We start from the raw sequence: 14,224 nt of genomic DNA, 5'->3' as shown, positions 1-14,224 counted from the left end.
CATAGTCTCATGAGCTAGGAGTTCACCATGGCAAATTTCTTTATGCTGTTGTAGCGCCCTTCAAGTTTTGCTGATACACCTTGTATTGCACTGAAGTTTCATGTCAGCCTTCCAAGTCACATCATGCCATTCAGTAAAGTGTTGGTTGGAAGAAACCTTGTATCAGGCAAAAACAGTTCAACAACCAAACCTGAACCATATTCCACTCATTCCTTGACACGCTGCATTAAATCCTGGCTCCACTGAAGTCAAGGGAAGTACTGTCATTGATTTTGATAGGGCCAGAATTTCACCCTTTGGGTATTTTCACCATAACCGACTATCTGGAAGAACAAGCAACAAAGAATCATAAATGTTCACAGATTATCGGTGGTGGTCGTGAGGTAGAGAGGTAGTGGTAATAAACACAATACAAAGCATGTTCACAATGGTGCGGCAGTTTGGCTGGCATCGTTGTGTGACCTCTCTTTTTGCTGGATAGGTTTAATTTTTGGCACACATGTCAAAACCTTACAGCTTGTGTTGCTTTTTTCAAAGACAGGCAATAAGGCTGACATGCTAGATGGCTTCTGTCACTGCAAAGTAGCCAACATTCAGGTGGCCAGACAAATATTCCAAGACTCTCATTATAGTATCTATTTACAGATAAGTATCAAGTCTTGCCTAATCCAGCCTCCTTTCTGCTTCCCTAGAGTATGAAATGCTGTTATGCAAGACAGAATCTTTGTGCATTCTAACCTCAGTTTTATCTCTTAAAGTTACCAAAGATGACCTTTTAAGAGCATAAAAAACTGAAACTGACCTTCTTTCAACTCCTCCACAGATTTGGGATTTTTACGCCCGTTGAGAATGTACTATACTGATCAGACCGCTAAAAGGCAAAGGAGCGCCTTTAACAGTACATGAGAAAAGGAGTCTCAGAAACTGCAGTAAGCATAAAAATTACCTTGGACTGATTTGCACCCTACGATGAAATAAAGATCAGGAAGACAACCTCTGGCTCTTTGAAAAGGGATTATGCAACCACCATTCCAAGAAATGTTACTTTGTGAAGGCTGAAAATGTTTTGCCTTCTAAATAAACAACGAAGTGCTTTATTCTTATTTAGTAGCTACATATGCTAAATATAACAGTAAAAAACCCTTACTGCTTCCAGTGATGCTGCAATTTGTAACCATGCATTCCATAGCTGGCGAGTGGATTCACCATTATCCAGTGCAAGTACTGTAATGAAATTCAGGAAGACATCATTCTCAAGGTGCCTGACATTGTTATGGTTATTATTCCCAAACAAACAAAAAATGGTTAAGACCAAGTTAGGGTTGCAGACACACATCAGTGGTCTGAGCATACACTGCTGTTCAAGAATGCTAGAATATAAAAAAACAGAAGTCAGAAAACCAGCAAATCCAGAAGGACGGTTGCACTTCTCTGACAAGGAACTGATTCACACTTACAGAACAACTGTGGGCTGGCTCCACACAGGGACTTAGGCGTTGCAAAACCTTTTAGATGCCTAGAATATCACTAGAACAACAATGGGATCCACTAAGGGTGAGTTAGGTGCCTAAGCTCCCTATACAACAAATGAGGAAAGAGAGGCCTCTAGGAACAGGATCCACAAAAACCAGCATGCTAGGATTAACTAAGCCAGGGGTGGGCAAACTACGGCCCGTGGGCCGGATCCGGCCCCTTGGGGCTTTGGATCAGGCCCGCGGGATTGCCCCCCATGGTGCCGCAGGCCCCACGCTGCTCTCAGAAGTGGCCGGCACCATGTCCCTGGACCTCCTGGCGGGGGGCAGAGGGCTCAGTGCGTTGCCCTTGCCTCCAGGCACCACCCTCCATAGCTCCCATTGGCTGGGAACGGGGAACCGTGACCAATGGGAGCTTCGGGGGAGGTACCTGGAGGCGTGGTAAGGGCAGTGCGCAGAGCCCTGTGCCCGCCCCTTCCCCAGGAGCCGTGCAGGGATGCGGTTCCGGCCGCTTCCTGGAGTGGCGCGGTGTGGGGCCGGGGCCGGGGCCAGGGCCAGCAGGCGGGCAGGGAGCCTGCCCTGCCCCCGGTGCATGCTGCTGCCACCCCGGAGCTGCTTAGGTAAACAGCGCTTGGCCGGAGCCCAAACCCCTCCTGCACCCCGCCCCCCAACTTCCTGCCTGCACCTTACACCCCTCCTGCACCCAAACCCCCTGCCCTGAGCTCCCTCCTGCAGTCCACACCCCTCCTGCACACCTGCCCTGAGCCCCCTCCTGCATTCCGCACCCCTCCTGCACCCCAACCCCCTTCCCTGAGCAGGGGGCACCTGCACCCCTCATACACCCCACACCCCTCTTCTGCCCCAATCCCTTGCCCTGAGCCCGTTCCTGCACACCGTACCCCCTCCCACACCCCGCACTCCGACCCCCTGCCCCGGCCCTGCATACAATTTCCCCACCCAGATGTGGCCCTCAACCCAAAACGTTTGCCCACCCCTGGACGAAGCTAAACCAATGCCCACGTCAACAAGAGGGTATGTCCTAAGCCCTGCCCCTGCACAGCTTTAGGCACCTAAATCTAGGTTGCAGGGAGGCGTCAAACTCTGCTTGCAATCCAGAGCCAGGAATCCCTCTCCTGGAGTCAGGAAGTTTAGGGGCTTTAGTGAGTCTTGCAAGCAATGTTGGAGGACGTGCTACTGCCCTCCCTCCTTATAGCTTTTAGCCCAGTGGTTAGAGCACTCACCTGGAAGGTGGGAGACCCAAGTTCAGTTCCCTCTCTACCCAAAGGAGATAAAGGATTTGAATAGGGGGCTCCCACAGCTCAGGAGAGTGCTCTAGCTGCTGAGCTAGGGATAGTCTGATGTGGGGCTACCTCAGTCTGTCCTGTTGAAGCTGTTTCACTCTGGATACATGATTAACGAGTCATTGGGCCAGAGAGAAAACGTGAGAATGACTCTACAGTTCAGTGATTCAGGCACTCCCTCCTCCTCCCCGGTGGGTCCAGCCCCCCCCCCCCCCCCCCGCTTCAGTAACTCTCTCATTATTTATCCAAAGTGGAACAGCTTGGACAGGGAAAACTGAGACAGGTGCCAAGAGTGAGGCAGCCAGGCACGTGCCCAGTGGCAAAAACACAGGCATCCGGGGAAATTTTACCCTGAAAATTTAGGCACTGAGTGAATTTAGGCACCTGTTACGTGGTGGCCAAGGTTACGTGGTGGCCGAGGAGGAGGTTTGTGAATTGGCTAAACCCGGATTTAATTCAACCTGGAATGAGAGAGTCAAACTAGATTCTTTCTAGTCCATGTTTCACCTCTTAGGAATAGTTTTCAGAATAGCAGCCGTGTTAGTCTGTATTCGCAAAAAGAAAAGGAGGACTTGTGGCACCTTAGAGACTAACCAATTTATTTGAGCATAAGCTTTTGTGAGCTACAGTTCACTTCATCGGATGCATCAAATAAATAAATTTATTTGATGCATCCGATATAAATTGGTTAGTCTCTAAGGTGCCACAAGTCCTCCTTTTCTTTTTACTTAGGAATAAAGGTTCTGGGAGCCAAATTCTGTCCTTGTGCATTCACTTTTTTTACTGCGACGCCAGTGGAGTAGAATTTGGCACAGTACCTGGACCATATGGCCTGATTAGCACAGCTGATGAGCACTCTCCTTCTATTGGATTCAAAAGGACTTATGAGTGCTCAGAAAGGCTGGTGAGTAACAAGGTGGCATTTTCATAAAATCACCTTTCAGAGTAGATCCACGTGTTAAATGAACAAGATCCAGTGTCCTTGAAAGTGTCTGTACCAACAGAGGAGGACTGAGGGGGAAAGAAGAGTATGTGAGACAAAGTGTGAGAATTGTTTCTGCACAGAATTATTTTAATTGGTTTCCCCATAAGGAGGCAGCAGCTTTCTCACGCTCAGACCACTTGTGTGTGTGTCTCGGAGGACATCCCTCCATTCTTGTAACAGCTCCTTAAGTGTGGACAAAACAACCAGAACAGCATCAACACAGGCAAAGCTGAATTTAAAAATTAATCCAGATAGAGGAAAGTTCACGCATCACTGACAAACATCTAAACTGTGTGAACATCACATGAAAAAAAAATGATCCCTGGTGGCAGACAAAGGCAGGCAATGGGCAACTAAACATTTGTTTCAATCTGCAGTGGACTGTTTAAAGGGTATAAATATGGCTGGATGGAGCTAGAATGTCCAGCAAGTCATCAGTCCTCAATGAAACATGCACTACAATGAAAAACAACAACAAAAACAGACGCCCATATTACGCTAACTCTTTTATCAGTAAAGTTTAGCCTGGACTTTGCCACTACTAGAGACGCATGACTTAGTTGCTGTTAATATGACTGTAAATTTGAACGACATGGGCAGTTTGCCACTTTCCATGAAAAATCCCCCTGACAAAGATGTCCTTGTGTCAATACAGTATATTTGCTTATTCCCATTCTATTTATAATATGGGCTATGAATGGCGTAGCCAGTTTACAGCCCCCAGGAGACTTTTTGGTGGTTGAAAGGGATATTTTTGGATGAGAATTTAGACTCATAAAAGGATGCTGTGGCCCTCAGGCCTGCACTCTCTCTTGTCATTTATTCCTTCACAAGTCTCCCAATTCCAGCCTGATTTCAGCAAGTCACGGTCATCCCTGAAGTCTTCTATCATTTTTTTAAAAATATGTTCCTTTGTACCTAGTGTGACTGCATTCACATCTGGGGGGTGGGGACTACAGTTTCGCCTACCCTGACATCTATTTCCACTGCTTGATCATATGGCGCTGTGGAGAATAGTGACATTCTTAAACTAGTTTTCTTCTTCCTTAAAACATAAAGCTCACAAGAAAACTTGTTCAACCCTGAAATCTTTGAAAACTAGACAGAATGAGCACACTTGGACGGGCTGTACTGTCTCTGAGTATATCTACACTAAAACTGGGAGCATGCTTCCCGGAGTGGGCAGACAGATGCGCTAGCAGCTCTGCTCAAGCTAGCATGCTAAAGGGAGCAGTAGCTGGGGTTAGCATGGGCAGCGGCTTGTGCTGGTCTGGTTTGTTGTCAGGTGGCAGCCCACGCCACTGTCCGTGTTACCTCCTGCTATGCTGCTATTTTTAGCAGTCTAGCTTGAGGAGAGGTTGCGTCGGATTGTCTGCCCACGCTGGGAAGCACGCCCCAGCTGCAGTGTAGATGTACCCTCTGACTGACCAAAAGGACAGCACGTTAATTTCGTATTTGGAGGCCCTGAGTGGGCATGGTGAGGCAGAGGGAGTAAAGAGTCCTAAGGGGGCAGGTAGGACGGTGCAGACTTGCACACACGGGCACAGCTACAACTTGAACTGAGAAATGGTCTCAATATCAGTTTTTTTAAAATGCAAATATTTTCATAATTTCTACTTTCAAAGTTTAGCTCACACAAAATAGAACAGAGCTGCAAGATTCCTGGCCTGGCATGCCTGGGCGTAAGAACAGCCCTTCTGTGAAAACTTTGTGAAAAATCAATTCTGCTTTGTGAATTGGCCTGGAACAACAGGATGAAGATTTTGGACACTCTCTGAATTCTTGGTCACTGTTGTAGAGCTATACTATGCACACAGAGGTCACCCATCAACCCCCAAGCCAGTCCTCTCCCTAGGGATATACGTGAGTTCCGTTAGTAACATACGTAACCCCCAAGGAGATCACCTAGATTCCTGGGGCTCCGTGTGTGGGTAGCTCATGGAGGCGCACACTGTTCCTGATAGGAAGGGGGAGCCAGGGACAGACTCAGAGACTGCTCGGCAACCAATAAGCAGGGAGATGCCCTTCCCAGGGAGCTCGGGAGGGGGAAAAAGCCCAGTCTGGAACCAGCCAAGGAAAGGGCAGGACTGTCGGAGGGTGGGGGAGGGGATCCTGGTGAATCCCAGGCCTGCATATAGGATTCCCCCTGAGAACTGGCCTCTTAGGACTAGGGTTGCCAGGTGTCTGTTTTTTGACCAGAATGTCCAGTGAAAAAGGGAAACTAGCAGCATCTGGTCAGCGCAGCTGGCTGAAAACTAAAAGTCCAGTTACCTGCAGTAACGGGCTTCCACCACCAGGGGGCAGGAAGAGCAGCAGCTGCTGGAGCCTGAGGATCAGCTCAGCTGAGCAGCGGCTGCTGTTCCCACCCCCAGCCTGATGGAGAGCAGCAGCTGGCTTCCAGACTGGGCTCCAAAGTAGGTACCGACGTTGTCGCCGGGGATGGGGGTAACCTGTCTGCCCCCCTCGCTTGCGCTCTCCCCAGATTTCCCCAGCCCAGCCCCTCGCTCTGGGGACTGAACCCTGCCGTACCCCGCGGTGCCCTGGGTGGGCAGGCTCCGAGTCAGCTCCTCCCAGCCCGACCCTGCAGGCGGCAGGTGAGTGCCGGGGGATGGGGGAAATGAGCGGGGTGGAGAGCGAGTAACGGGGGACAAAGGGGAGGCCTCAGGAGCAAGGGCGGGGCAGGAGTGTTTGGTTTTCAGGGATTAGAAAGTTGGCAACCCTCCTGAGGGCTTGGAAGCAAGATCCCTCATCTTGAGCCTTTCCCGTGCCAGGGTGACTCCCAGTTTGTAGAGTTTGCTGAGAAAACTTCCCCCAGCCTGGCAGAGTGAGCCCCCCCAGCTCTCCAAGTCAGATCAGTCAGCAAGTGGCCAGCTCTGCTCTGCCTGCTAGTCCAGGGCTGCTGCCTGCTGCCAGTGGGTCTGGGCACTGGGGTGGGAGACTAACGTTAGGATTTTAGTAGAGTTTTGTAACTTGCACCCTGAGCCCTGCACCTCTTTGTGGGGAGGGAAAATCCTGGCACCAGCAGCCGCCTGACTCATGCGTGGAAAGAACCCTGGCCAGCAGCGATCATCAGCCCTCTGCAGAGACTGAGGGGTCCAGAGAATCCATCACAGAGTTGTGAGGGAGGGATAACTCAGTGGTTTGAGCTTTGGCCTGCTAAACCCACTGTTGTGAGTTCAATCCTTGAGGGGGCCATTTAGGGATCTGGGGAGTTGAGGATTGGTCCTGCTTTGAGCAGAGGGTTGGACTAGATGACCTCCTGAGGCCCCTTCCAACCCTGATATTCTAGGAGTCACCATCTCTTAGTTAGCTAGTCAGGGAGGTTGTTTAGGAGACCCCCTCCTCCCTGAACTGTGTCCTCGGATCAGGGGTTGGGGATTTTATTACCTGCTGCCTGTTAAACCTGCGGAGGGACTTCCCACCTTATCCCCCTTGTGAGTCCTTTGGGTTGCACTGGACCCAGTCAGCCACATCACTAACTGCTGCACAGAAGACAGCGTGGTCACTGGTCATCAAGGGGCCCAACACAGTACGCGTACCAATAAGACACTAATTTCACATTTGCTATATTAGATCACCTGACTGGGGAAATCTGCAGTTGGTATCAACGTGGGCATCAGTGACCCTGAGAACAGTGTTATACCCTGTTCTATTTCTCTCCTGTTTGGTGTAATTACTGTGTTAAAGATATTGTATGTGTTTGTGATATTTCTTGGGAGTCTCCAACTATCTGGCAAGTAAGTGGGGGTTACCCTGTGGTTAGAATTTTCCTCCCAAGCTGCCTGATCACCCTGTCAGGAAGGAGCGAGGGGGTGGAGGCACCCCAAATAAATTCATATAGGGAGAAAAAGAAGTTGCAGTTTGCTGAGTGGGTGGTGGGATCCAGAAGAACCCAGGCCTGTCCTTCAAAACCCATAAGGAGACTGGTGCTAAAGGAGATAACCAGGTGGATAGGGGGGTATGTGAGGTGTTATCTATGGAGTGATCTGATCCAGCACCCATTGAAGTCAATGACAAAATGATTTCAATGGTTCAGGATCAGGGCACATTATATAAGTCACATTTTGTTTCATTTTAAACAAACTATGAAACACCTTCCTCTATCCTTCTGCCCATCCCGGTGCCACCAGCTACTGGATCACCGCTCTTCCTTCTCTTTCAGCTAGGACACTGGCCTTGACAGATAAGGAAAAAGGATGTCACCTGTGCAAGGTGAGCAACTGCTTTTACTTGGTTAGGCTTGATGAGTTAATGCCCTAAGTGCTGAAAGTGCCAAATTCTGCTCTGTAACAACCACGGTGCATCCGCAAACCAGGTCAGAGTTTGCAGCATTGCCCCTGCTGCTGGGAGAGTTGGCTTGTTTTGGGAGAAGCAGTTTCTCTCTTCTTTGTTTGTATTAGTTCAAGTTTCTACTGCTGCTCTCTCTCAAAGCTGGCTGGGTTCATCATCTTATCTGAATGCCCACTTACTTCTGTTTAAAAACTGATCAGTATAATAGAGCTAAACCCCTGCCTCAGCTAATTTATCAGTGTAAAAATGCAGCATCACAGGGAATATTTTAAATTGACAAGAGCCAAGAAAGGCAGAGTTAAGACTAAAGCATCATCCTTAACAGGTTATGTTGTGCCAGAGTACTATAAACACAGGCAGATTCGCAGACTTTTAAAAAATGGGGGTAGCACACTTAAGAGTCAGTTCAGGTATGGTAAATTCCCCACAAGACAGACACTGATATAACAAGATGGTTAAACATGTGCCTTAAAGTTAGGCATGTGCATAAATACCTATCTGAATTACAGCCTAAGAAAAATGCTAAAAATCCGTGATACTTTGAATGTAAAAAATGGTAATAATAACTGGCACATACAAGGCTCAGACAGAACTTCACAAACTTTGTTCCTGCTGCCACGGAATTCAAAGTTAAATGTTGCTTTAATTTCAGTGGGAGCAGGGTTGGACCCACAAGGTCTGAAAATACCCCTCTGAGGTAAGTATTAGCCGGGGACACAGACAGGATAAGTGACTTGCCCAAACTCACACTGCAAATCAAGGACAGAGCCAAAGACAGAAGATGCAGTTCTTAGACACCTGCTTTAATCATTAAACAACATATCCTTCACTGTATGCTCACAAGGCCTTTTTAACAGAAACAAATAAATAAGTAGCAAAAATTCCCTTCCCACTTCCAAAAAACATGAGCAGCACTCACAGAAATGGTGACCACCTCTCTGTTCTGTGTTTGTACAGCTCCTAGCACAATGGGGTCCTGGGCCATGACTGTGGCTCCTAGGTGTTACCGCAATACAAATAATAAATAAGAAGAAGGCACAGTTTATAGATAGATATGGATAATACCACAACTGGCACACAGAAGCACAAAAATTAATATGTTCAAGATAAAGCCCTGGTAAACATCAAGCTTGCAAAATGTTCAGACCTTGTGAGCTAAGCGTCAGCCCAAATCACATTTATTTTTAAATAACAATGTTATAATGGCCCAGAAATGTATTTGAAAGCAAAACCCTGAGTCAAGAAGTCCCAATCTGTCACCAAAAACCCGCCATGTCGAGGACCCCAAAATAGGATCAGAGTAAATAAACAGGAAACCATAATGGTCTCTTTAACTGAGTGCCACTCTGTGCAGATACAGCATGAGACGAGCCCTAGCATTATGGGGCATATCTACACTGCAATTAGACACCTGTGGCTGGTCTGTGTCAGCTGATTCGGGCTCACAGGGCTCAGGATAAGGGGCTGTTCAATTGTGGTGTAGACGTTTAGGCTCTGGCCATGCGGGGGAGGGGGAAGGGTCTGAGCCATCCCCCATTCTCGGAAAGCTTTCTGTGTGGCATGAGAGGGTTATATAACTGACAGCAACTTTAGCTAATAGATTTCAGAAGGGAAAAAATGAAATGATCCTCCTGGGGATTTTAACAGATAATTCCTGTGGGTGTGGGTGGGTGTCTGTGTGAATGTTTGTGTTTCTGAGATGCATTCGAACTGTATTTTTCCCGGCAGTGAGCCACATGCTTACAAGACATTACACTGAAGAAATTTATTTGTTGCCAGCAGACAGAGAACAGAGTGGGGCATTATTTTTCCTCCATAAATTACAGAAACAGCCTCCCTGTCTAAATATCACAAAAAATGTATAACACAACAAGCTGTAAACATAGCCAGACCACATTGGGGACCCTGTGCGGCACTCCCTCAGTTCCTATTGAAATCAAAGGTACTAAGTACCTTGTAGGGTCAGATCCAACATCAGAAATAAATCAGAGCCCACAAGCAGTACTTACGGGTGTGAATTTACAAATAGCTTCAATACTGAATTCCAGATTATCTCTACCTTTGCATTCAACCCCCTCCCCAAAAACCACTTCCTCAGCAGAACATCTCAAGAGTAATCCAGAGTCAACAATCCAACAAGTTATAGTAGAACACTGTCCTGCTAGGAGACTGTGCATCCGGGGTCCGACCTGCAGCATCCTGTTCTGAATCAGTTTGTGGGCTCCTCTAGGTGTGAACTCAGCCATGCACAGTGTCAGTGCTTGGCAAGAAATAACAGGCAACATACAAAATGCTATGCAAGCTTCCAAACACTGATGTCATCCATGTGCCCCTTCATGCTCAAAGAGAATAACCTCATCTCCCAGCAATGAAAGCACTGGACTTTGTACTCTTAAAAAAGACAGATGGGATCAATGAGAACCAGGCAGATTTTCCAAGAATCCCCAGGGAAAACATCAGCCCAGTGACACAAAAGGCAGCACAATACTGTTGGATCATATTAAAGAAGTTCTGTATTAAAATCACAAATGAGTTTGATTCTCCATAGTTTAAATTCCAGAGTATTACTAATTAAGAGGTCTCTTGGTTTTTGGTACTGTTTCTCTCCCTCTATGTGTGAAACTTGCAAGCTCCTAATTGCGTTAGTACATTCTAAGACAGAGTCTGTTCTCAAAGCAATTCACACAGAGAGACTCAAAGCAATACTCAGTAACAACAGAAACAGCACCCAGAGACTCCCCGTCCTTTTGTTGTATTAACAATTGTGATTAAAATAGAGATAGAGGATGTATGTGGATGGATGCTTGGTGTGGATAATAACTGAATGATCAGGGAGGTTCCAGACTAAGAATCCAGGGTCCGTCGGCTGAAGAAGGTGTCAAGTGGAAATAACCAGAGGACCCCCCCCCGGAGGGCAGACTGGAATCCACACAACAGCCTCAAGAATGGGAGAACCAAAGAATAAGATAACATCTAGCAGCACGGAGCGGTCAGGAATGTGCCATCTGCTGATTGATTCAGCAACAGCATGATGAAGCAATTCCCATAGACCGGCATAGGAAGAAATTCCTATAAAAATGGACTCTAGAAAGTGAGAACTTTGGGGTCTGATTCTGCAAACCAACTTCCAGGAGCATCAGATGAGCATCTGACAAGGCCCTGCTCCCTCCTCATGTCCAGGCCACCTGGCCAGTGGCTTGGCATGAGCAACTCTAAGGCTGGTAACTATGATAACTACCTTGCAGAACCTGTGTGTGTGTGTATGTGTGTATGAATGTGTGAATAAATATGAAATTGAATGGAATGTTATAGCTATAACTAACTGCTTACTATGATTCTTACTGTATTCACAATAAATGTGGTATTTTCCTTTTTCCCTTTAATAAGATCCTGCTGGTTTTTAATTTATTGGTATAACAATACCAACATTTGAAATTAGTAAAGAAGAAGTATAGAAAACAAGCACATTTACTAGAACTATGATCATACTCATCCTTCTGAATTCTCAGGGTATTGGGTGGGGCATCTCTGCTCCAAAGGGACAGCAAGGAACAAAAATCAGTTAATTGGTGAACAGGGAATCTATTCGAACTCGCGTGCAACACTTTCAAATTGCTGGCTCCACAGAGATGCCCACAGAAACCCTAGCGGGTATCGTCCATTTGAAGGGAAGGATTTCAGGAACAATCGCACACTGAAAGAGCTACTGGTCCACCAAAGGAAAAAACTCAGTTCAACTGTCGCACCACAAGGGGGAAGATCCTTCCATATCCAGTTTCATTGGCCCCAGAAACAAATGCAAAAATGGGCAGTTAGAGATGTATTGTGAGACTCTACATTCAGTGCCCTAAACAGTCATTACCAGAGAGGGGCCAGACTTTTGCCCAGGCAGGAATTAACATACAGAAACTACATTACGAGTTGTTGCTACCAAGCTGAGTTCACTAACAATTCACAGCTCTTGCTATTCATTAACGTATTTAAAGGGCATTCCCTAAAGAGAGAGAGAGAGAGAGAGCAATATTGGCCCCGCTGAGAGAGACATGAAAGAGCCCATTAGCAGATACTGGGTTGTTGGGGTTTCTTTCATTAACTACTTACAGTTTCCTAGAAAGTTAGAGTTACTATAATTAATAATTAGAATCCTACTAAAAGCAAAAGAGTTTTCTTTTCAGTCATTCCTTTGGGACTTTCAGCTTAGTGATCATCAGTGAGAGGGAGTCTGTTTTAGAGGTTCCAAATCTAGGAATCAGGACTTTTAGGTCCTGGTCCCTGTTCTGCCCCTCCATTGTGAGACCTTGGCCAACTCACTTAGCTTTCCTGTGCCTTGTTTCTCCCATCTGTAAAACCAGTAGAGCAATATAGAGCTAGGTGAATAATTTCTAACTCATAACCTATTATATAACTGTCACAGGGTGTCCCTGGCCCTTCATGGCCCCCTGCTGGAGGCCCTGTGGTCCTACTACACCCCACCCAGGAAAGAGCCGTGGAGGTGGGTCCTCCAGGCCTGCCTAGAGAGATCTCTGGGAAGCAGCCAATCACAGCCCAGCAAGGTCAGCTAAAAGGATCTGCAAGGGCTGAGCATTGAGGATGCTCACGATCACGCCTTTGAAATTTGTTTTCTGTAAAAATGCTTGAATATCTGATTAAAATGTTTGTTCTGTAGCCTTTCTGCTAGTAAACTCTCCTAAAATATTCACAAGTGGCAAGCACAGAAGGGTGTGAACAAGGGCAGGGGCAATTCACTTATAAATTCAAACAAATATTCACCCCAACTGTTTGCTGTATCCGCCCGGCTCCAATCATTATCTGCAGCACAGTAGTTGTGCAATGTAAGTAACATGCAAAATGACTTGAGAATCTTAGATGACAGAGGCTGTGTAAGAGCAAAATATGCCTATAACTCACTGCAATATCTAACCCCTGTATTGGTGCAACATTACTGGAAGATTGGTTTGTCTGGAAGAACATTAGGAGTCATGCAACTGCTCCAGAATTAGAGGATTTGATACTCGAAGGAGAATCTGCAAGGGTCAGCAAGATTTCAGTACTTCAGACATTGCAACAATAAATAAATTTACACCATCTCCACCTGAGAATGCTCCAATTTTGCTGTATCCTGTATGTCATAGTATGTTTGAGGAGGCAAAAGCAACAACAGACAAAGAGAAGTGTGTTGTGGCTAAACTGTATACTAAGAGTAAGGGGTAGAACTAGAAAACACATGCTAAGATGTGATCACTAAAAGGCTAACTTTCACTAGCATTTGTTAACTCCAGCTGCCAAATACAATTAACTTTGGTGTCTAGATTAGCGATAGACAACACAGTAACTTACAATGTAACAAATGTACCTTCCTACGGACTTCATTCAGCGTTATATAAGGACCATCGCTGTTTTGCTTCCAGTACAACAACACAGCTGAAGGCTAGAATGTTTACTTTCCTGTTCACTCCAGTTTAGAGACTGGTGATTGTTTTGCTTTACGGTGTATAGCTAAGGGCTAATGCAAAAAGCTGGTAGTGCAGGGTGTCTTCTGTTCACAGCATGGCCACAGACTCACTGTGTGAATTTGGGCAAGTCCCTTAACTCCTCATGCCCCAGTTAATCTAAAATGGCTACACTGTGTAATTTTTATGTGCCTCACAGTGGTGTTGAGCTTTCATTCATTAAAACTTGTAAGAGCCTGAGAGGCTAGCAGGAAAGGGGCTGGAGAACAGCCTACTACGGAGGACATTTTTGCAAGGATATAAAATAACGACCGTTCCAGAGTAATTACCCTTTGGAGTAATGGGACCACTCACACATGAACACAATACACAAGTTACATCTCATTCGAGGAGTACAGTCCTCCACCAGCGAGGAATACTTTGCTAAGATGTCCATCCACTTTCCTATTACCTGAAGCCTCATTTCACCAACATTTCTGTCCTGCTAAACCTACGTGACCAGCTTTTCTTGCAGGCTGACGGGCCAATGCAGATGGAGAAATGATGGCAACAAAATTCATTTTCCTCAGGACTCCAGGACAAACATGAAAAGCTTTCCTAAGAACACAAGTCCAGCATTCCAAGCAACCAAGGCACCTGAACCCTACTGGCACCTGGCCTAGTTAATCTGACTCTCCTGTAAGGTTTAGCGTCAAAATTCCCTGCTCCACATTCTCGCTTCTGTGG

General features: G+C 46.5%; 1 protein-coding gene across 7 annotated transcripts in view; it reads right to left on the bottom strand.

The window, feature by feature from the left end:
* Positions 1–14,224, bottom strand: part of HIVEP3 (HIVEP zinc finger 3) — a 493,107-nt gene that overhangs the window by 272,374 nt on the left and 206,509 nt on the right. The gene's annotated exons all lie outside the window — the stretch shown is intronic.

Source organism: Lepidochelys kempii, chromosome 19 (assembly GCF_965140265.1).
Source record: "Lepidochelys kempii isolate rLepKem1 chromosome 19, rLepKem1.hap2, whole genome shotgun sequence".
NCBI lineage: Eukaryota > Metazoa > Chordata > Testudines > Cheloniidae > Lepidochelys > Lepidochelys kempii.
The sequence above is the reverse complement of the archived record's forward strand: the minus strand, read 5'-3'. Positions and strand labels throughout refer to the sequence as shown.